The sequence below is a fragment of the Convolutriloba macropyga genome, chromosome 12 (genome assembly GCF_964194025.1).
Source record: "Convolutriloba macropyga chromosome 12, txConMacr16.3, whole genome shotgun sequence".
In the NCBI taxonomy this organism is placed as follows: domain Eukaryota; kingdom Metazoa; phylum Xenacoelomorpha; order Acoela; family Convolutidae; genus Convolutriloba; species Convolutriloba macropyga.
This window is the reverse complement of record NC_134479.1, coordinates 52,418,609-52,441,024: the sequence shown is the minus strand read 5'-3', so window position 1 is coordinate 52,441,024 and position 22,416 is coordinate 52,418,609. Positions and strand designations below refer to the sequence as shown.

General features: G+C 37.0%; 1 protein-coding gene and 1 long non-coding RNA gene across 2 annotated transcripts in view; both read left to right on the top strand.

The window, feature by feature from the left end:
- Positions 1 to 22,416, top strand: part of LOC142350362 (uncharacterized) — a 66,566-nt gene that overhangs the window by 30,279 nt on the left and 13,871 nt on the right. The gene's annotated exons all lie outside the window — the stretch shown is intronic.
- LOC142350363 (uncharacterized) lies at positions 8,928 to 12,658 on the top strand. Its single transcript, XR_012760877.1, has 2 exons — positions 8,928 to 9,091; positions 9,243 to 12,658. It is a non-coding gene; the product is annotated as an uncharacterized LOC142350363 (long non-coding RNA).

Below are 22,416 nucleotides of genomic sequence, written 5' to 3'. Positions count from 1 at the left end.
TTAACAAATGCTGTTCTGAATGTCGACAATGAAAGAATAGCAGAATCAAATAGTGTGAAGTATCTTGGCGTAATATATAACAAGTTACTATGTCAAAAATAGCTAGTGCGCCTAGGGCCGTAAAATTTATATGCCCACTAAGCGGCTTTCCGACAAACATGTCGTCGTCTCGGGCACGAGTAACAAGAGTAATTGTTTTAACAATTGAATTCAAAATAGCCTAAATATACAAAAATTAAAAGGTATTTATATTCCGTATCAGTATTAAAATTAACAGATTCGACTAGATATAGATTAGCTGATATGGGTAATTTCGCACCCTAAGTATAAACAAGTTATTCCCCTTGCCTTATATGGAAAGAGCTAGTGCAGTTTTTTGTTCTCCCAACCTGAAAAGATGCCATTAGTTTAGTATCATCAGGGAGGATTGGCGACTTCGTTTATGATCATCACTAATGGTGGGTAGGTCAAATTTATCGCCCATGTTTTTGGTTTTTGCGCACTGATAAGTTTGTAGTTTTAGCACATTTGAAGCAACAGTTCGGTTCAAATTAGAAACTATTATTGAGTAATATAAGTTTACCAAATTGAGATAGAAAAGTTTTCTTGATATATCGATGTTTTAACTTAAACTGTACTTCTCTAAGTTCTGTACTTCGCGGCATATCACATCCTCCGTCCTTTTTGTAGCAGAATTACTTGATGCCACATCTATATTGTCCCTAGTGTTCTCAGCATGTCATCAGGTTGCAGCCATGCTATTTGGTGGTCACTAGCAAACACTTTTTTGTTTGAATTCTGCAGATTGTTGAATGAAATGTTTGTTACCTTGCTGATAGTAGGTGGCTGCAACTGTTGGTGAACTGCTCGTCGGTTTGAAGAGGAAAGTTTCGAACGGATCAAAGTCAGTGACCAATTGAAGTCTTAGTTTCCGTCCCAGCACTAGTTCCACAGAAGTTCTACCCTTTTGGAAGTGTTCCGATGTGGCAGCAGAGTTCGATGTGAAAAAGCGTCTGATGGCACATTCAGTTTTGGACTCAAAGCTCGAAAAGTCCGTTTCATTGCTCAGACCGCTCGCTCAGCAAGTCCATTTGCTCTTGGATAGTTGATAGGTGACTCCATTTTTCTAATCTCAAGTGAATCACAGCATCGTTTTAGGCCACGGCTTAAACTCAAGGCCATTGTCTCTTCTATTTCCCGCATGGAAGGCTGCTAGCCAACTTGATCCAGTGTCTTCTATCACAATGGTTTTACTTTGGTCCTAAAGATAACCTCAGTCCTTATAGAGTTTCGGTGGATTGAGAGTTGCAACACCACGAAAGATGATTCCATTGTGGATTGTCCGAGCATCATTGTTGCTCGATTCCTTTCTCTGCTGCAGAGCATTGTTCAGTTGCCTTTTTTAAAAATAATTTTGATGACATCTTGGAATAGTCTATTCGATTTCAGCGAAGTGCTGATGTCTGATTGGGATACCAGATCAAATTGTACCAAATTGGATATCGTTCGATGCAATGCAGACTCGATCAATGTCAATGTCAATATCAAAATCTACTCTGATCAGATAATCATTTATATTATCATCATCACCACCACCATCATCATCATCATCGCCGCCGCCGTCGTCGTCATGGGAATCGCCTCTCCGGTTGTGTATTTTGTTTCGAACTCACATCACATCGGAATTTTTGCCGATCTCGTAATTTCTGCTGATGCTGTCTTTGGATATTCTTCCTCTCGTGCAGAGAGATATATGAGAGGTTTGTACTCGGGTCTGTAGATTGAACCTCATTCAGATCAGTAATTGGTTCAATCTTGTGATTACAAACACAATTGGAGTTGGCTTTCGCTCAATATTGGAGATTTTTGTTCTGCTTGTGACGATTTCCTTGAGACGTAGGTCACTGGATGGCCATGTGAGGGACCCCTTCTTTTGCTTTTTCTGAGGCCTCTGTTGTAACATCTGTTTTTGTGGGTGATCGTTTTTGATGTTTTCATTCTGCTATCGTTCTACCATATAAAGTTGACTAGCCGACAAAAGACTCAAGTTGTTCCATGTTTGATATTGGTTTCCTTTTTTTAATTTCTCAAAATGCTTAGGATCGGGTGCTTTTTCTTGCTTTGAAATAGAGCAACCAAGAAAACTAACGCTTGAGATTGGTTTGGAAAAGGATTTTTTCGGTGAATTTTCTCTGACGGAGTCGACTTTTTCCTGCAAGCATTTGTTTCTCATTCTGCTCCTTTGCTGTTCCATAAACCAATACATAGTCGTGAAAGATGACACACTCTTGATTTGTTTGTGATTCGACTCGATTCACTTCTGGAAAATTGAAGAGTTCTTCAAGCCCCGAGGAAGGCTGCACATCTTGAACATTCTTTGAGATGTGTTCTTAGTTAATGTTTCTTTTGCATTATCGTCAAGTTCAAGGTGATAAGTATGCCTGTGGTGATTGAATTGTATCACATTGTGAGGCTCAATGGAGATTGTGGAAGATTTTCTCCATTATGGAGCTGACTTATCCTCGTCGATAACATTGCCATTAATGTGAACTTTTGGGTCCGCGTGCTTCATTTTTTGTCCGTTGTAACGCTACTGCTAATGGTTTCATGTCACCACTTGATTGCACAGGTCAGAATGCACTGTGGTGCCACCATTTCAAGCTCCTCTGTGAACTTGTCTGGTAAAGGTTGAGGTATTGTTCTGGCCTTGCAGAACATTGGCTGTGATCCCCGTATTTTAGCAAAGAAAAATTAGCGCAGTTTACGCAAAAATTTTGCGGAAAACATTTTTTCTATAAAACCAAAGTGAAAACAATGCTTTTAAGTTTACAGCATTAGCAAAGGTTTTATAAACGCAAAGCTCTCAAATAATTTTGAACCTGCTCCTAGAAGTTTGAATTTAAAAATGAAAATAAACTTAAATAGTAGCTTTTGATTGAATATCCTCGATAGAGGTTTTTCTCACATCTTGTAGCATGTTTAGAAGTTTTCATTGCTGCTTGACCTTACTTGTGTCTTAATGCTCTGGAATGCGTTGAAGAAATTATTGTAGTCGTGTCTGTCTTGGTATGCAAAATTTTTGCCAGACCTCTTTTGTTTTTCTGATTGACCTTTTGTCTGATCTCAGTTTTTCGGCCTCTGTGTTATTCCCAATTTCGGGTAGTTCAACTCAATCGGTCAGTGTTCTTTAAAAATCAAAATAGAAAAGTGTGCTGAAATTGGTTTTCAATTGCTCTTGAAGTAAGTTTGAGGCAATCATTGCAAATGTTTTAATGCAAAGTTTTGCTTTGAGCTTTTGTTCTAGAATACTCTTTGACTTTTTTGGTGACTTGTTTACTCTACAATTCGTACGTTTTGAGTGATATAAGTAGCGCTCGCTATGAAATTAAGTTCGCTGGTTGAAGGAATCGTTAGCGAACGAAAAGCAAAGAGTATGGTGCTTAGTGGTTGATCTGGCAGGCTGGCAACCTGAAGGTCTGGGTTTGAACCTTAGAAGGGAACGTTTTTGTAGTTTTTTTGTAATTTTAACATACTGTGAATTAGAAACTTTAAACCAGCATTGTTTTTTGCGTAGCCAATTTTGGCTGACCGATTTCTTCTGGGGCGAGGTTCAAAAGTGGTATCATTGAAACGCTCTTGAAAACTGAATCGTTTGTTAAATTTTTTTAAAAAGGTGTCGTCTCTAGAAAAAAATTAGGGGCTTAAAGTTTTTCATTTTTTTTACATTTTTATGCTTCGTTCAAAATACTCGCAAAATGCATTTTAGGAGTTTTTGTACTTTTTTGAAACGATTTTAATAAATTTTTGTAGTGGTTGTTATAGCGATAGCGTAATGGCTTTAGATAAGCGTTCTTTGGGTTTCCAAAATTTAAAGAGTTCAAAGGGTAGCTAATCGTTTCTATGATTTATATGCTCCTTTTATTCAAAAATGTGTGGGTTAGTTTGAAGTTTTGCTGCATTTGCTGTTTATTTAGTTTTCTATCTGTCAGTTTCAATAATGACTGATGACATTCACATTTGTTCTCATATCAGGTGTCTAACATTTTTTGCAACTTAGAGAGAACTTGTTTTTAGAAAAAAACTCAGTGGTTTTTTAGTTTTACCAATTATGTGATCGTTTTAGTTGTCCTACACTTGGTCTGATTATTTCCAGGTCTGCTCGGCACTCTGCTGATGCCCAAATGAGTAATTTTAATGCTTTCAATGTGTATCTGATTTGCTTGTACGCTTTGACACCACTTTAAAATAAATATCAACACTCTTCTATTTCGCCCGCTTTTGTAGTTCGTTTTATTTTCCTATCACTTAGCCGCAATCAATGAATGATATTTTTGACTGTATCAGGAGCCATACTTTTTTCCAAATATTATTTTCATTTAATATATAATGAGATGAACCTCATTTCTTTCAGGAAATATCAATAAATTTTTAGCCACGTTGTTGTTTTGTCCTGTCTGTTCGTCTCTCATTACTGGTCTCATTGCCTCTCGGATGAGCCATACTTGAATCCTTTTAGTGGGTTCAGTTCATATCTAAATCCTTACAGTGTTTGACACATTTGGCTTCCAAAAAATCAGTGATTTTTTAATGATTTTTTTCAACACCTTTTTTGTGGTTTTAATTTTTCTCTCTCTTAGTCTCAGCAATGAGAGTTTTCACAGACCTTCTGATTAAGCAAAACGAATCTTTCTAGAGTCTACTTTTTGTTATTTTTTTCAGTTGTTTTGAGACAAGTTTTTTCCAAAATTTCTCATGATGGTTTTTAAGTTGTTTTGGTTTCTTAAGAATTTAATTTGTGTGACGAAAAAATTTTTCTGCACAAAAATACAAAGAATAAATTTTTATACAAAATTTATAATAATCGATCGAATTGTTTTTTCTCTGAAATAAGCTTACGTAAAAAAAATTTGTTGACAATTTCAGTTTTTCGATTAACTTTTAAAGTTGGTTCACACAAACACTTTTTTGACGGAAACAACTTTTAATAGGGTGATGTCTCAGTTTACTGCTGAAATTGAGGATTTGGGGGACAATTAATGGTATCGATCATTTTGGGTGGAGTTGAGGCTCAATTGGTGTGCTCAAAATTTGGTTTCCTCGTTTTTCTATGCTTTTTGTTTTTTCAGTTATGCCTAATTAATTAATTGCTCTTAAACGAAGTTTGCAGCAATTATGTTAGTCTTGTGGTCTTTTTAATGCAATTTTTCGCTTTTCTGATTTTTTGTCTGACCCATTTGAGTTTTCTTGAAAAACGGGATAAACAGGCAACGCTCGGGAGGAATTGAGCTCTCGCTTAGAGCCTTACACCTAGCCAGTCTCTAAAAATGCAATTTACCAAAACTGTTTTGAGGAGACAATATCATAGTGCAGAGGGCGGTTCTTAATCTTAAATGTTTGACCCCAGATATCGACCCTCACTCACCCCAAACACACACCCAGTCCTCCCTCCTCTACCTGGCGGTTTCGATCCCCCTCTCGTCCAGCTCTCTCTATCCTACCCATTGGAAGCATTTGAGCCACAGCTGGGTATTACCGAAGCCAACCGCTTGCTTGTCGTTTGAGAGCAATTCGCCAGGCGTCAGCTGGTTGTTCAATTGTTAGTATTTGTCTATTTTATCTTAAGTTTCTATCACTCTGTGAAGACATGGTCTTCTGAAATAGTTGGTAGCAGATGGCAGATGACATTTTTAGCAATTGCAGTTTGTTAGAAAGCTGTTGTCGATTTTTGCTGTTAAACGGGCTGTTAAAGTCACTCTGGAAACAAGCCAACCGTTATTTTTTCACCTCCGAGTTTAGCCTTACTGAGATTAACATCGAGGAGGAAGGTATGTTTATAATTTATAAAATACACTGATTAATAGCCGCCGTCGACTTCTCAACTGTTATTATATAGGCGCTCTTCCTTCTTACAATCCAAAGGATATGGATTGTATTGGTGTGATTTTTTTGTTGATTTTGGTGGTGATTTTAGTCACGCTGAAGTACTAAAGGGAGCGAAATTTAGTAGGTTTAAGTTGTGATTTTTTCAAACTACCTTTAAAGTGGAGTCAGAAATTGGTGTTAACAAATTTTTGGTTTTTGAGAGGGAGTTTTTTCACGTGCTTCAATTTGACTTCTGTTTTCAGAGTTTCTTTTCTTTGAGTGCTTTTTAGTATGATACATATGTGTTCCCATTGCGCCTAGTTGAAATTGCTAGAATTCATCAAGGGGCAGCTGAAACTTTTTATGACCTGATCACTTGTCAAAAAACAATAAGAATCACTTAGTATCATCAATTACAGGTCTCATTGGCCGGTAATGAGGCGCAGAAAAACCTAATTAATGGTCCGAGTTTGTAGCTTAATAGTTCTCATGACTTTGACACTACTTTTTCTCAAAAATTATAGTTAATTTTTGAGTTTTTGTGGTACTTTCGTTATTTTTATTGTCTTATTGTTTATTCTCATTAATAACAGGCCTCATAGGTTGCTAATAGGGTTCTTAGTCGATTAAACTGCTTCTTTTCAAAGTTGATGCCTTCTATGACTTTGACATCAATTGTTTTCAAGAATTATTCTAAAATTTTTAAGTTTTGCTATTTTGAACTTTATTATCTTATGTCTTTGTCGCATTATTGAGCGTTTTCATTGGTTTCTAATTTTTTTTTGTTTTTGTTTTCAACATTTTCAAAAGGGTCATAGCTTTTGCTTTTTTTGACTTATACGCTGCCCGTTTTAAAAAAAATTGTTAGTGAGTGAATTTTTGAGTTTTGCAAGTATTTATTGAACTTATTGCTATCTTAGCACTTAGGCGCATTAATGACTGGTTTCATCGGTCGATAATGAGAAACAAGCGAATTTAATTAGTGGCATGAGTTCTTAGAAGTCGTTTTTTGATTTCGATCCTGTCTTGAAAAAATAGATCTGGTTTTTTAGTTTTGCTTGTTTTTTGTTCTTGTTGTAAAAGTGGTTAATCTCAGCGGTGTGAAACTAATTGTTCTCATTGGACATCTAACACGGCCTTTTGTTGTCAGGTAAAAGCTTAATCAGTTCTTTGGATGGTAATTCAGGACATATCGTGCTATGTTTATTTATTTCGCTTTTCCTTCTTATCACGTTTTCGTTTTTACATAAGTCACGATTTTCACGCTTGACTCGTGACTTACCTCACTCAGTGTTTTTACTTGAAAGGACTTTAAAGTTTTGCAGCCTTTGATTTAGGGATTTACACAATGTAGTGAATAAGGTCAATTTCAAAAGAGCAAAATTAAAGAAACAGAATAAACCGATTACGCCCGTTCATTATGTCATTGAGCATTGGGCTATCAAAGTTCATTAGAGTGCTTTCTAGCTGACGTTAGCATTAACCTTAAAAGCTTTCAGTTTAAAAGCTGAATATAGTATTGTTTTAGAATCTAACTGAAACTGTATGCCGAATTAAAACGTTTTTCGATATTAAAAAAAAACAGGAAAAATATCGGTCAATTTGTGTTGTGTCTCCTTTATTTCTTTTCTGTTTCAATCCCGATGTGCATCAAGCGCGTCAACGGCGGCTATTTGCCGGCTATGTTTATCATTTGAGGGCTGGAACTTTATATGCAAAGGCGCGTTACCGGTTCTCCTTGTTTATTTTGCAATCAATCCTTCATACAATTGTATGAATTATCCGCAAATTAACAGCCAGCTTTTTTTCTAATAAAGAAAGCAACCACTTCCGAATAAATCTTCTGTTGCTGATTTACGACTGTTTTGCTCTTATCAGCACGGAATTGAGTCAACATACTTTTGATAGAAATTTTATTCATGTTATAAAATTTGTAAAACTCATCGTCGTATAACATGTGCTAACTGACAGTCAGCTTTACTATTTTTTTTTACTAAATTTTACTACTTTTCTACTGAGAATTTTATATTTGCTCTTCCACAGACTCATTTTTTGTTTAATGAAACAGTCTGTTTATTTATCAAAATCAGAACCATGTACTTTGTGCTATGGCTACAGGTTTCAAAATTTTTTGCACGAATTAGAAGTGCGAATAACCTTCTGAAGTTAAATGGGCCATATTGAACTGATATTTTTCTTTCTGGGATTCTTGCACGTGCCAGAGGAGTTGGGAAATCGTTTTTAGTATTCTGGGGGTATCCTGAGGAGAGATAAGTTAAAGGGAGTTAGATTTATTCACAGCTCTAGTTTGATAAACTTCTCAATACGGATCGTTTTCCAACAAACACTGCATATCTTGTTCTTACACGACAGCTGATATAAACTTTAGTTTTAAAAGTTATTACCTTTGCCAGATAATTGTACCCCGAAAATTTCCTGAAATAATTTACTGTTTGTGTAGAAATTTGGTCTTTGTTCCTACTTGTTAATCTTTCTGTGTTTTCGTTTTATTCTTGAATTATTGCATGTTATACTGGGTTTGCACAGTGGAACAGAATTTAGGGTCACATATTCCTTTCGATCAATTTCGCTTGGCTTTGAGAGTGTAAACGTGGTTAAGGGCTTCTGCCGAATGTAAAACAAGTTCCGTTATTGCCATGTTAGGCTGTTAAAGTGTTATCTCGACCCTCTACAGCGGTTAAAAAGGAATTCTAACATACTATAGCCTGTCCCATATAAAGTTCAAATAAGCGAACGTTTCAAAAGCCACAGGTTAGAGTGAAAAGTTCAAAGTTCAATTTTAATACGTGTAGAAAAAATTGATGATTGAAAGCTTAATGGCAAAAACGTTGACATTCAAATAACCACATTGATCCTCAATTGCACGTTTTTGGCGTTTTTCGAACGTTCGCTTATTTCAACTTTATGGGACAGACTATAGCTGACTAAATTATAAATGGTGGGCTTGCATTAGCGTGTTGAACAGTTTGTTTCATTTTGCCCGGGTATGCAGGGTAAGGGGGTAGGTTGTTCCCTTATTTTCCATTAAATCGGATACTGCTTGGCTGTTCATACTAGAACTGCAGCAGTGTATTGGTTTCATGTCGGATTCACCATTGATTTCCATTACCATTAATTTCTTATTTAAGAGTTATAACGATTTTGAAAGTAGCAGAAAACGAATTTATTGGAATAAACCAACTATTGTGGGAGCAGCTGCTGTGCTATAGTAAGTCCCATAAAGTTGCAACGCAATCGAACGTTCGAAAAACTCTCGACATGCAAATGAACAACGAAATGCTGATCTCTGCATGTTTTAAATGTGAACCTTGACCTTTGAAACGTTCGATAGTGTTGCAACTTTATGGGACTGACTATAGATTCGTCAAAGCTATTCATGTTCCAGTTTCATTACAAATTAATGCGACACCAAAATTTCGTGACCGTTTTTTACTTTATTTTGATGTCAATTCTTCGCTATACAAAATTGAAATTCAATTTCAAAACGGCCGTGATTTGCGGAAAAAAAATTCCCCCTTGTCACGACGAAAAATTATTAGGGCAGTACTTTTCGAATATTGGGAAGCTGCAAATTTCCGATTTCCATTATCAAGTAATGCGATGAAAAGATTGATAGCGGCTGTTTATTCGGAATTCGACGATAGCGGCTGTTTATTCGGAATTCAGCTATTGAATCGGGAACGAATTGCAAAATTTAGAACAATTGACAATTCTTCTAAAATGGAAAATATTCTCAATTAGGATTGTTTTCCCGTTACGAGGAAGTTCAAAATTTCTCAAAGCTTATGTTTGATTTCCACTACTCTTTTTCTGATAAAGAAAGGACTTTCGAATAAATCTGCTGTTGCTGATTTACGATTGTTTTGCTCTTATCAGCACGGAATTGAGTCAACATATTTTTGATAGAAATTTTATTCATGTTATAAAATTTGTGAAATTTATCGTCGTATAACATGTGCTAACTGACAGTCAGCTTTACTACTTTTTTTAAATTTATTTTCCTTCTTTTTATTGAGATTTTTGCATTTGCTCTTCCACTGACTCAGTTTTTGGAGTTTAATGAAACAATTTGTTTATTTATCAAGATAAGAACATGTACTTTGTTCTATGACGACAGGAGGTTTCAAATTCTTTTGCATGAATTAGAAGTGCGAATAACCCCCTGAAGTTAAATGGGCCAAATTGAACTGATATTTTTCTTTCGGGGATTCTTGCTTGTCCCAGAAGAGTTTTGAAAACGTTTCTAGCATTCTGGGAATATCCAGAGGAGAAATAAGTTAAGGGGAGTTAGATTTATTCTCGGCTCTAGTTGCTAAACTTCTCAGTACGGACGCGTTATGCAACAAACACTGCATATCTTGTTCTTACACGAGAGCCTGATTTTCCATTAAATGGGATACTGCTTGGCTGTTCATATTAGAACTCTGCAGCTGTGTATTGGTTTCATTTTGGATTTACCATTAATTTCCATTACCATTAATTTCTTATTTGAGTTTTAACGATTTTGAAAGTAGCAGAAAACGAATTTATTGGAATACACCAACTATTGTGGGAGCAGCTACTTTACTAGATTCGTCAAAGTTATTCATGTTCCAGTTTCATTACAAAATAATGCGGCACCAAAATTTTGTGACCATTTTTTTCTTCATTTTGATATTAATTCTTCGCTATGCAGAATTGAAATTCAATTTCAAAACGGGCGTGATTTGCGGAAAAAATTTCCCCCTTGTCACGAGGGAAAATTATTAGGGCGATGCTTTTCGAATATTGTGAAGCTGCAAATTTCCGATTTCCATTATCAACTAATGCGACGAAAATTTTGATAGCGGCTGTTTATTCGGAATTCGACGATAGCGGTCGTTTATTCGGAATTCAGCTATTGAATCGGGAACGAATTGCAAAATTTAGAACAATTGACAATTCTTCTAAAATGGAAAATATTCTCAATTAGGATTGTTTTCCCGTTACGAGGAAGTTCAGAATTTCTCAAAGCTTCTCACGTTTGATTTCCATTACAAAGCAATGAAAGAAACTAACTTTAATAGCCAATTTTTTAATTCGAACGTTCAGTTGCCGACCAGGGACAAATTGCAAGACTTGCGGAAAATATTGGGAAAAAATATCTATTGCGGTTTCCACTATGAAGCTATTAAAAATTTGTCAAAAAATTATGCCGACTGTTGTTTTGGGATAATGATATTCTAATATGCGAAAGACTTTCGAAATACGTGCAGACAATTATTTGCATTGCAGAGGAAAAAAACGAAAAAAAATTGACCTTCATTTTCGAATGAAAACGCTGTCGAAACTAACATCAAATATAATCCGAATTTACTATTTATTATCAATTGTTCATGGATATTGAAATTTTCGAACGTTTCAGTTTTTTTCACGAAGTTCCTTGATCTTCACTTTAAATTTTTGCTCGTCAATCACGTGCTCAAGTAATAAATGAATTTCAAAGACGAGTTTGCCGACGTTTTCATTGAGGAATCGATTATGTATATATGCGGTTTGAAGTCAAAGCTGTACTCTATATTTTCAAATGGTTAGTGTTACTTTATAGAGCGAAAATCAGCAGACTTTCAACATCATTTGTGGAATCATGTTGGAATTTGAAGGAATTAATGTAAATTTTTCCGCAAGATTTTTAAACTTGGTCAGAAATTTGAGGCCAAAAAGCCTATTGTCCCCGTCGGCTGTGAAAGTGGCGAGAAAATAATTTACTGGAACAAACCAACTGTCGAATAAGTAGTGCTGAAGTTCAAGGATGAGTTTACCGGTGATTTCATCAAAAAAAAACAAAATTGTTGCTTGAAACCAAAACTCTGCTCAATATTTTCTTCATTGGCGAAGAAATGCTGACCGAAAGATTTTGAATTTAAAAGTTTCTGAAAATTGGGGAGAAGGCAACTTCATGGTTTATCAAATTGCTCAGAATTTTTTGACCTCTTTAACGATTTCAATCCATGCAAAGATTAATCGTCCTTATGTTCAGCTTGAAGATTCAGATTTTTTTTATGGTCTCTTACAATTTTCTGACTGTGATTACCCGATTCACAAAGTTGAAATGCGATATCAATGCGCCCGGGTTCGGAACAACATCTTGCGGCCTAGCTTTCTGCTTTATTGTCGCGGCAAAAGGAGTTGGCAAAATTTTCTGATTCAACAAAGCTGCTCATGATCGATTTTCAATAAGAAGCAGAGCGATGATAGCGAATTTTTGTACTCAAGTTCGATTATGGTATGAAAAGCGAACTGCAAAAATTTGACCATTCTTCTAAAGGGGATCATTCTTCATGTCAATTGGCCTCCTATTCTGCGGAAATTATGTATCTCCTGTGTATGTTTGATTTCTATTATAAAGTAATGCAGAAGACATGATGAACTTCGATTGCCTCATTTTGTAATCAGACAGTTACTACATCCACAGGAAGAAATTACATAATTGCAATCACTCCTCATCAATTCCAAATATCAACGCAAACAGTGCAAAAAGAGATTCTGGCGTTTAATTGATACACGATACCCTTGCTGTGAAAATTCAGATATTTTTGCGTCCCCTCATTTTTTCGAAGCTATACTTTCATACAGCAAAATTTGACGGATCAACTCATCCCTCCGATGAAATTTTTTTCAGTTGCTGTGGTATCCGAATAAAGCGACGTTAGAGAAAACTTTTTGCCTCTTTGTTATAATGAAAATTATCATGAATTAATTTTTATATTGATTTGATCTTATAAATAATCTGAATACTTTAAACGTTTTATCCATGCTTTTAACACTACAGCATGTTCTCAGTGCTGGTTGCATTATAGAACTACTGCCTGAAAATCACTAAGACATATCATTACTGCTTGCTTTACTTTCAACTGCTTGCAAATCTAGAAAAGTGTTGTCAAGTTCTGGTGGGAGAGTAGCGTAGGGTTCATTCAAGTCAACAACAATTTGATCACGCTCATTTTCTGAATAATATCGTTGATTGAATCTTTGAGCTGGGGAAGAAGTTTTCATTTTCTTCCGATATTACATTTGCCGGGGGTTCCTAGTCGCTTTCGTTTTCTGAATCCCAGCTCAAATTTTTCAAAATAACATTGTGAAATGTAAATTCTCTGATACTCTTATGTCCAAATGGTAGGAATTTTTTTTGATGAAGTTAAAAGCGCTTGTCGCAGTAGGTGGACAGCGCAACGTTGTTTTGCTCCCTTGTCATCATCTCATGATTTTCTGATTCAATAATTGCTTTTTGCCGCGAACAATTTCCTCGCGCTTGAACATGCTCTTGAACACTTCGTATTTTAGTTGCTTTTGCTCCTCATTTGTTATCCTTTTATTAATTGCTCTAAAACGAAGTTTGTAGCAATTATATTGGTCCTGTTGGTCGTTTATGCGATTTTTCGCCTGACCGATTTTTCATCAAACCCTCTTGACATTTCGTCCTCAATAGCGGGATAAAAAGTTAAATCCCAGCGGGCATTAGGTTCTGTTAGAGCCTTTCAGCTCACTAGTCGCCAAGTACAGAAATTCAGGGAAACTGTTTTGGAGACGTATACTTATGGTGAGAAGGGCGGTTCATAGAGGTTTATACCCAACCCCCCCCCCCCGTCACCCCCGTGGTATCCCCACCCTTGCACATCGTTCAGGCCGTAAGAGCACTTGCAGCCAAATACTCCTCTCCCCACCGTCCCCTTGTCGCCCCCCGTGCACCCCCTCCCCAGCTGCATTCACCTCATCCCCCTTCAATTAAGCAAAGCTAGCCTCACTTCAGCGTACTTTTTACTGACAAAGCCTACCGCTCGCCGGTCGTTTGAGAGCAATTCGCCCTACGTTTGTCGATTATGTTTACTTTTCTTTTGGCAATCTGAAATAACATCCCAATCAATTCCTTTTTTCTTTGTGTTTTCCTAATCTTGGTGTCAATGTTCCAGTTTTGATAAATGTGTACTTTTAGCAATGTAGTTAATTGTTAAGTTGCAGGCCTCTTTTTTATATTAACAACTATCATCAGTACGCATACCTTTCGTTTGTATTGATTACATTTTGGTTTGTAAGCCTTAGAAATATTTCATTACCAGCCCGCCAGTTCGTCTTTGAATTTGAGAATTTTAACATGGTTTTCTGTTCTGTACAACTCATTATCAGCAAGGTAGTTGGAGAAATCTGGTTCACTTATGCGCTTCCCAGGCCCGCATAAAAGTCAACATAAATGTGTGAATCCGTGTCGGAGAATAAAGTTCACACTTGAACAACTGTTTGATTTGCTCATATTGAAACCGAAAGTAAATTGCTTCAGAAAGATCTGGCATTGAGGCGCCAATATCGTACTTTCGACTGAGTTAACTTTGATTTTTCTCGTCACAACCGCCACGTTCCCATCTAAGATTTCAAACGAATCCATGTTAATTTGCAGTGCGATAGAGGAGACTTCGTACATCTCTACCAAGAAAAGCGTTTACTCAGTTCCTCAAATTTTTGAAACACTTTCGAAAAGCATAAATTTTCATCAGTTTAAAAACGATATCAATTTTGCCCGTTGCTGGGTGCCGCAATCGTTGACTTCGACATTAACTTCGACATACGGTTTGCTTCTCTGATTTCGAGAACTTTATGCAATTTTGAGACCTTCTGTGCGTTGCGCTCATAATCATAATTCTTCAACACGACTGGAATGTATATTCCTTGTCATTTGTGTTGGAAGAAATTTTTCAACTTTCACTCCTTTGGAATTTGGTACTCTTCCAGTAGGTCCAATGGGTAGCTACTCAACCACATGCTGTCAACAGCTTGTCGAGCAGGCGGCAAAAGAAAATCTTCATGAACTTCGTAAATTAAGTTGGTGTAAGGCAAATCAACAATAGTTTACCCAGAATCTGCGTCGTCTGTATTTTGCAAAATTTTGTCAATCTCTGTCTCCGTCTGAAACGAATATAATGATAAGCGGAAGTCCTTCGTGACCTCACCATTGAGGTTGTTAGCATCTATGGTAAAACCAAAGGTTGACTTCTGCTTATCATGGAAATCTCTCAATTATTTTGTGGGGTAAACAATCTTCTTTCGTATACATTCTTCTCCTAAGTTCAGATTGCCGCGATCTGTGAGGAGCTCTGATGGGCTGGCATATCTTCAGAAAAAAACATTGCGTGCCAAGTGTGGTGCTCCTAGATCTCGCGCACTGTCGAGTCGAGGTCGACTTCCAATAGTCGTTCAAGCCAACAAGCAAGAGCCTGTCAACTGTCAGGTGCAGATCTTGATAGTCAATAATTTTCTTTTGATCAATCTTTTTAAATACCAGTTTCGATTTTCCGTATTTATCTTCTGTTATTGTAATTTTTCCTGATTTCATTTTGTTAACCTAGAACTTCTTAGGTGGCAACTTATTCAACTTGAATTCTTTGTAGCTCTACATGTGGCAATAGGGGTAGAACCCGTTGTCGTGCAGTAGTTTCGAATAATTTTGGATCGCAGCGGTCAAATGGTTATCGAGTGCGTTGAACCTACCTTCTGGCAGAGATTGGACTGGTTCATCCAAAGATGACTGCATAAATGGAAACGAATCGATTAAGCAAGTTTCTCGATATTTAAATATGACATTTTTTGACAATATCTTTGATGCATACTTTGAGGCTGAAACTGTTAATTCTCTTAAATTTGAGTTTTTATCGAAGTTTTTTTGTTAGTGTTGCTGTGATGAGGACTCTTTGTAATATGGTTCAAGTAATAACCTGACAGAACGTAAGCGATTTTTGGAATGAAGTCTGTATTTTGCGGTCTAGGTTGCAGTTTGAATGCGCAGCCAGGAAACTGGTTGAAAAATGTCCAAATCTTTCTCACTTCATTTTAAAACGCTGTTTCGCATATACAGCACGGGTTTGTTTTTTTTTCTCAGATTTTTTGCTGGTGATTGATTCCATTTGTTTCACAAAAACTTGCATGCCATTTTCTTTTCTGCAAAGATAAAAGAATTCCAAATTTGAACTTCAGTGAGTGTGACTGCGTAACACAAGCCAATAGAAACATGTTTGTCCAAAACAACGATTTCGTGAAATCCAAGGATTTTGATCGACTGATGAGACTGGGACAACGAATGACTAGGTTGAAGTAGACCACCACTGGAAGAGCTGTTTTGAGTTGAAACGTCTTAAAATGGATGTTGTTTCTCCCAGACACAGTTATCATTTTATGGCACGATTCAAATTAATGGTACAGCGTTTGACTTTAAATCAGGAGCGTTTCATTGTTAGTACAAACATCAAAACAGTTGCGGCAGATCCTAGCACCTGCATCAATAGTCCGCCATTGCACTTCCCGAACAAAGTTTACCAGACGTGTTTTTGGCACATTTTTGTAGCGTTCACTGTCAAGTTTTAAGAAGAATATCAACCGGGAAGTCCGAGTTGTTTTGAAACGCAAAAAGGAGTACAAACTGATTGTATCGATGTTGATTTGCACATCATTACATCTTTGGGATGACCTTTATTGTCAATAAGCTTTGGAATCAGGAGATCACCTGTAGGGTTTTATTAAAACTAACGGGTTCCAGGCTGAATTAGGGGCGTCCTTTCATTTTGGCAAGATGAATTCGGAGACTATTTATTTTTGCGATTATCCAACTATTTCTTCTCGTGGCGTACATCAATACCACGTTTACAGTTTGTTGCATGCAATCGAAAGACTGTTCCGATTTTCCGTCTGTGTATATAGTTTGCATATTCATATACTCCTTTTGTGAGGCTAATGCTTAGAGAAAGATCGACTTTCTGCGGGATTTTTATTGTCTTCTGTGGTTTTAATTCTTTTATCTGATACCTCGTTGAGTGCACGAAGGACAAAACGTCATTGAGACCATTACCTTCCATCTCGTAGACCTCAAGAGCGCCTCTAACTGCTGAGTGCACTGGGGTCGCTTGGTCAAATTTTGACCACGGTTCCAAACAAAGTCCATGAACAGTCTTCAGGTGTTGATGTAAACTGCTACGATTGTTGAAAACCTCTGTAAAGATAGAAGAATTCCAAATTTGCACTACCTTGAGAAATGGATGCATAGAAGTAGCCACTAGGAACGTGTTTGTCCAGAATATGAGTTTCGGCAATCTTCCAGACGGGAACAATGAGTTACTAGATCAAAATAGACCGCCAGTTAGCGGAAGCGCTGTTTTGGCTTGAAAGTTCTTAAACGTGTTATTTCCCTGCTCAGTTAGCACTATATGGCACGTTTCTAATTGATGGCAATGTTTATTTGTGTTTCAGGAACGTTTCATTGTTAGTGGAAACATTAAAGCAGTTGCGAATAATCTAGCACGTGCATCAATAGTCCGCCATCGCACTTTCTGAATAAAGTTTACCAGATTTGTTGTTTTCACATATTTGTAGCGTGCCTTGCCAGTTTTAAGCAGAAAATCAACTGTGAAGTCCGAGTTGTTTTGAAACGCGAAAAGGGGTAGAAACTAATCGTATCGACGTTGATTTTCACATCACTCTAACTTTGGAATGAGGTTTTTTTGTCAATGGTCCTTGGCATCAGTAAATCTTCTGTAGGGTTTTGTTTTAAAACTAAAGGGTTCCAGGCTGAATTAGGGGCGTCCTTTCAATTTGGCAAGATGAATTCTGATACTTTTCTTTTTTTCATTTATCCAACCATTTCTACTCGTGGCGTACATCAATACCACGTTTACAGTTCGTAGCATGCAATCGAAAGACTGTTCCGATTGTCCGTCTGTGTATATGGTTTGCAGTTCTGCTTTTGCAGAAATTTTCACGTGGGTACATTTGTCTAAAACCCTTTGCGAAGCTAACGCGGTTTTCGGTTGTCTTCTGTTGTATCCATCTTTCGGTCTCATACCTCATTGAAATCATGAAGACTTCAGTGTGACCATTATCTTCTTTCTCGTAGACCTCAAGGGCACCTGTAATTGCTGCCTAAACTAGGGTTGCTTGGTCCATGCTGTGGCCACGACTCTAAACATTAGGTCCACGAACATTCTGGTGTTGGTGGAAGCTGCTACGACTGTTAAAAACCAAAGTTCAGTAGACACAGGGAATTTGAACTTCTCTTCCGTAGAATCTTGGAGTGTTTATCACATCTTTCGAATGAGGTTATCTTGTCGGTGGGGTATCAGCATCGGGAGTTCACCATCGGCCTGACCAACTATAGAGTTGGAGTGGGCTTATGTTGCGGGCTAGGTTTTTTCCCTGTAACGGTCTCAAGGATGAACGAAGGGACAGTCTTTTTCCCTGCAAGTTTCGTGAGGCAGTGAAACACTATAGGAAGCAGTTTGTATCCTTGAAGTTCCGAATGTTGAACAGGCATTGTAGGCCCTTAATAGCGTTTGGAAGCGTTGTGTACGACGACCGCTGCTTAGATTTGACTTGGGCTATAAGAGTTTTAAGATTTTTTTAAACTTTTTTTTGTATTCAACCATTTCCACTTTTGGCTTAAGTCGACACCACGTTTACAATTTGTTGCACATAATCAAAAAATTGTTCTTCCAAGAATCAGCCGAAAGCAGTTCAGCGTTTGCAGAATTTTTTATTTGCAGTGTTTTTGCTCTTCATCTCCTCCTTTGTGAGGCTAATGCCTAATGAAAGATCAATTTTCTGCTGGCTTTCGATTGTCTTATGTGGTTTTAGCTCTTTATTCTAATACCTCGTTGAATTCACGAAGGACAAAACGTCACTGAAACCATTACCTTCTATCTCGTAGACCTCAAGGGCGCCTCTAATTGCTGCGTGCTTTGGTGTCGCTTGATCCTATTGTGACTACTGTTCCAAACAGAGAATCCACAAACAGTCTTCAGGTGTTGATGACAACTGCTACGATTGTTGAAAACCGGAGTCCAGTAATGACAGTAGTTTTGAACTCCTCCTCCGTAGACTTTTGGAGTGTGCTGTTTCAATGCCTAGATGTGGTACTCAAAACCACAAGTGCTGCTCTCCAAGGCTGGACATTCTGGCCGAATCTCTTGAACGCGCTGCTTGTGTCGTCAAAGGCTTCCTTTGTCGGCCCGTTCTTTTGCGTTAATTTCACACGGTTGCTTTGTTTTTTAGGTGTTTACGATTTTCTTTTAAAAGTTGACTAACTTTATCACTTTGAAAACGATTGAGCCAATGAAACCAAATTGTAAGAACAGTTTACCGGTATAGGCAGAGGGAGTATTAGTTCGCTGAAAGTTGTTTTTACACACAGCTACAAGATCCCTAGAAGCGGGCTCCAGCACAATTTGACAGGTGTTTGATCGCAACTATTGGTGGGAGTGTTAGTCGATTTTCACCCCTGCTAACCTTGAACAATAACGGGCTTCTTCGTGTTTTAGATCTTTCTATTTCCAATTTTGTCATGCACGGAAAAATGATTGTGGCATACTTGTAGCTTTACCTTGTATCTACCACAGCTACAAAATAGCTAAGCTGGTTGAAGTATTCTTAATTCTTTTCTGCTGGGAAAGCATACTATTTGTTCGAAATACTGTTTTACCCAACTTCGTTGACTGACCATTCTCTGCTCTTTGTGGGACCCATCAAAGTTCTGTTGCGACTACTACTTCTTTGAATCAGTTTTCACGTCTCGGTTTTTGAAATACCGGACAGTCTTCTTTTCTTGCACTGTTGATTATAACCGTTTTGGACACAAGTTCTTATGGCGTTTTTGTGCGTTTAACTAAGATTTTTTGAGAGGGAGTAAGTATTCTGTCTTATCGGTATGCAATAAGAAGGTCTGATCACATATTCCTACATATGAAAGTTGTTTTTTTACCGTTTGAAATCCTTTTTCTACTACATGAACATTAAAACAAAAGTTTTCTTATCTGATTAAGAAATGAGTTTTGCACTTCTATTGAAATTCTACACATGGAAATTGACTTTCAACTCTTTAAAAACCTTTTTCTACTATATGACCATTAAAAAGAAATGTTTTTTAAATCTGATTCAGTAAAACGATGGTTGTACTTCTAATGAAATCTTACATATGAAGGTCGGCTTTTAATTATTTAAGAACCTTTTTTCACTGTATGACCATTAAGAAGAAAAATTACTTATCTGGTTAAGAAGTCAGAATTTTGCACTTCCATTGAAATTCTGCATATGAAATTTGATTTTTAATTTTTGAATTCCCGTACTTCATAAACATTATGCATTCCTCTCGTCTGTAAAGATAGAACATTTCCAAATTTGGTCTTCCTGAAGAAATCGCTGCATAGCAGTAGCCACTAGAAACGTGTTTGTTCCTGCAATCTTGGGACTATAATCGACTGATGAGACGGGGACAATGATTGACTAGGCCAAAATAGACCACCAATGAGTGCAAGAGCTGTTTCGGCTAGAACGTTCATAAACGTGATTTTTTCTCTCTGTTTCTGTTAGCAGTACGTGGAACAATTCGAATTGATAGCAAAGTTTTATGTGTTGGAGGAACGTTTCATTGTTAGTGCAAACAAGAAAACAGTTGCGGCAGAGCCTTGCGCGTGCATCAATTGTCCGCCCCTGCACCTTCCGAACATAATTTACCAGACCTGTTTTAGCACATAGTGGTAGTTTGCATTGTCAGTTTTAAGAAGAATATCAACCGTGATGTCCACGTTGTGTTTTGAAACGCGAAAAGGGTACATTTTGTCGTTTTTTTAGTATTTTCATAGTAAGGTTATTGATTTTCAACTGTTTCGAATCAGGTTTTGTCGATGTGTATCAGCATCAGGAGTTCACCATCGGCTTGACCAACTATAGAGTTGGAGTGGGCTTATATTGCGGGTTATGTTTTTTTCCTGTAATGGTCTCCAGGATGAATGATGGAACAGTCTTTTCCCTGCAAGTTGCGTGAGGCAGTGACACAATATAGGAAGCAGTTCTTATTCTTGAAGTTTCGAATGTTGAGCAGACATTGTAGGCTGCTAATTGCAGTTGGAAGCGTTATGTACAACGACCGCTGCTTAGATTTGACTTTGGCTTTAAGAGTTTTAAGATTTTTTACTATTTTCGTTTATTCCACCATTTCCACTCATGGCGTAAATCGGTACCGCGTTTTCAATTTGTTGCACACCATGGAAAAATGTTTCTTCCGATGCTCCGTCTGTGTATACTGTTTGCATTTCAGCGTTTAAGGAATTGTGATGTGTTTTTGTTCTTCATTCACTGCCTGTGAGGTTAATGCTTAGAGAAAGATGGATTTTTTGTGCGGGCTTTTGGTGGGCTTCTGTTGTACTAGTTCTTTGATCTGATACCTTTTTGAATTCAAGAAGGACAAAACTTCACTGAGACCTTTACTTCTATCTCGTAGACCTCAAGCCTGCCTCTAATTGCTGAGTGCACTGGGGTCGCTTGGTCAAATTGTGACCACGATTTCAGACAGAAAGTCCACGAACAGTCTTCACAGGTGTTGATTGTAGCTGAGTCCAGTAATTTCAGTGGTTTCGAACTTGGCCTCCGTAGACTCTTGGAGTCTGCTGTTTCAATGCCAAGATGTTGTGGGACTCAAAACCACAAGTGCTGCTCTCCAACTCTGGGTATTCTGGCTGGATCTATTGAACGTGCTACTTGTGTCGTCAAAGGCTTCCTTTGTCGGCCCCTTCCTTTGCTCTAATTTCACACAGTTTGTTTGTTTTGCAGGTGTTTGTTTTCCTTTCAAAAATTCGACTAACGACATATTATCTATTCAAAATACTGTTTAACTCAACTATGATGAAAGACTATTATCTGCTATTTGTGGGACCTATCAAGTTTGTGTCGCAACATCTACCTTTTTATCAGGTTTCTTTTTTGGGCTTTTGAAATTTTTAACAGTATTCTTTATACTGTTGACTCTAACCGTTCTGAACTGCAATTATTAGGATATTTTTGTGCGTTTCACGGTTAGTTTTTTTGGAAAGGAGTAATTATTCTATCTTATCATTGCGCAATGAGACATTGTTATCACATTCCTACATGAAAATTGTTTTTTTAACGTTTGAAAAACGTTTTCTACTATGTAAACATCAAAACGAAACACAACAGTTTATCTATTGAAAATAATTTTTATTCAACTTCGTTGAAAGACTTCTTGTCTATTTGTGGGACTTATTTAAACCCTCGTTTAACTTCAGTCTTTTTTTTTATCAGTTTTGTCTTTTCGGTTTGCGAAATACTACACAGTTTCATTTTCTTACACTATATGAGCATTAAAACAAAAGTTTTCTTATCTGATTAAGAAGTGAGAATTTTCCACTTCTAATGAAATGCTACATATGAAATGTGACTTAACTATCTGAAAATCTTTTTCTATTTGACCATTAAAATCAGAGTTTTTGTTTATATTTGGTTAAGAAGAAAGACTTTTGTACTTCTAAGACATCTTACATATGAAAGTTGACATAATCTTTTAAAAATTGGTTTCTACTATATAATCAATAAAATGAAATTTTTAAATCTGATTAAGAGGTGAGAATTTGGCACTTCTATAGAAATTCTTCATATGAAATGTCTTAACTATTTAAAAAACTTTTTGCTGCTATATGACCATTACGAATGTGTTTAGGGATTCACTTTGTTCTTACTAGAGCTACTGCA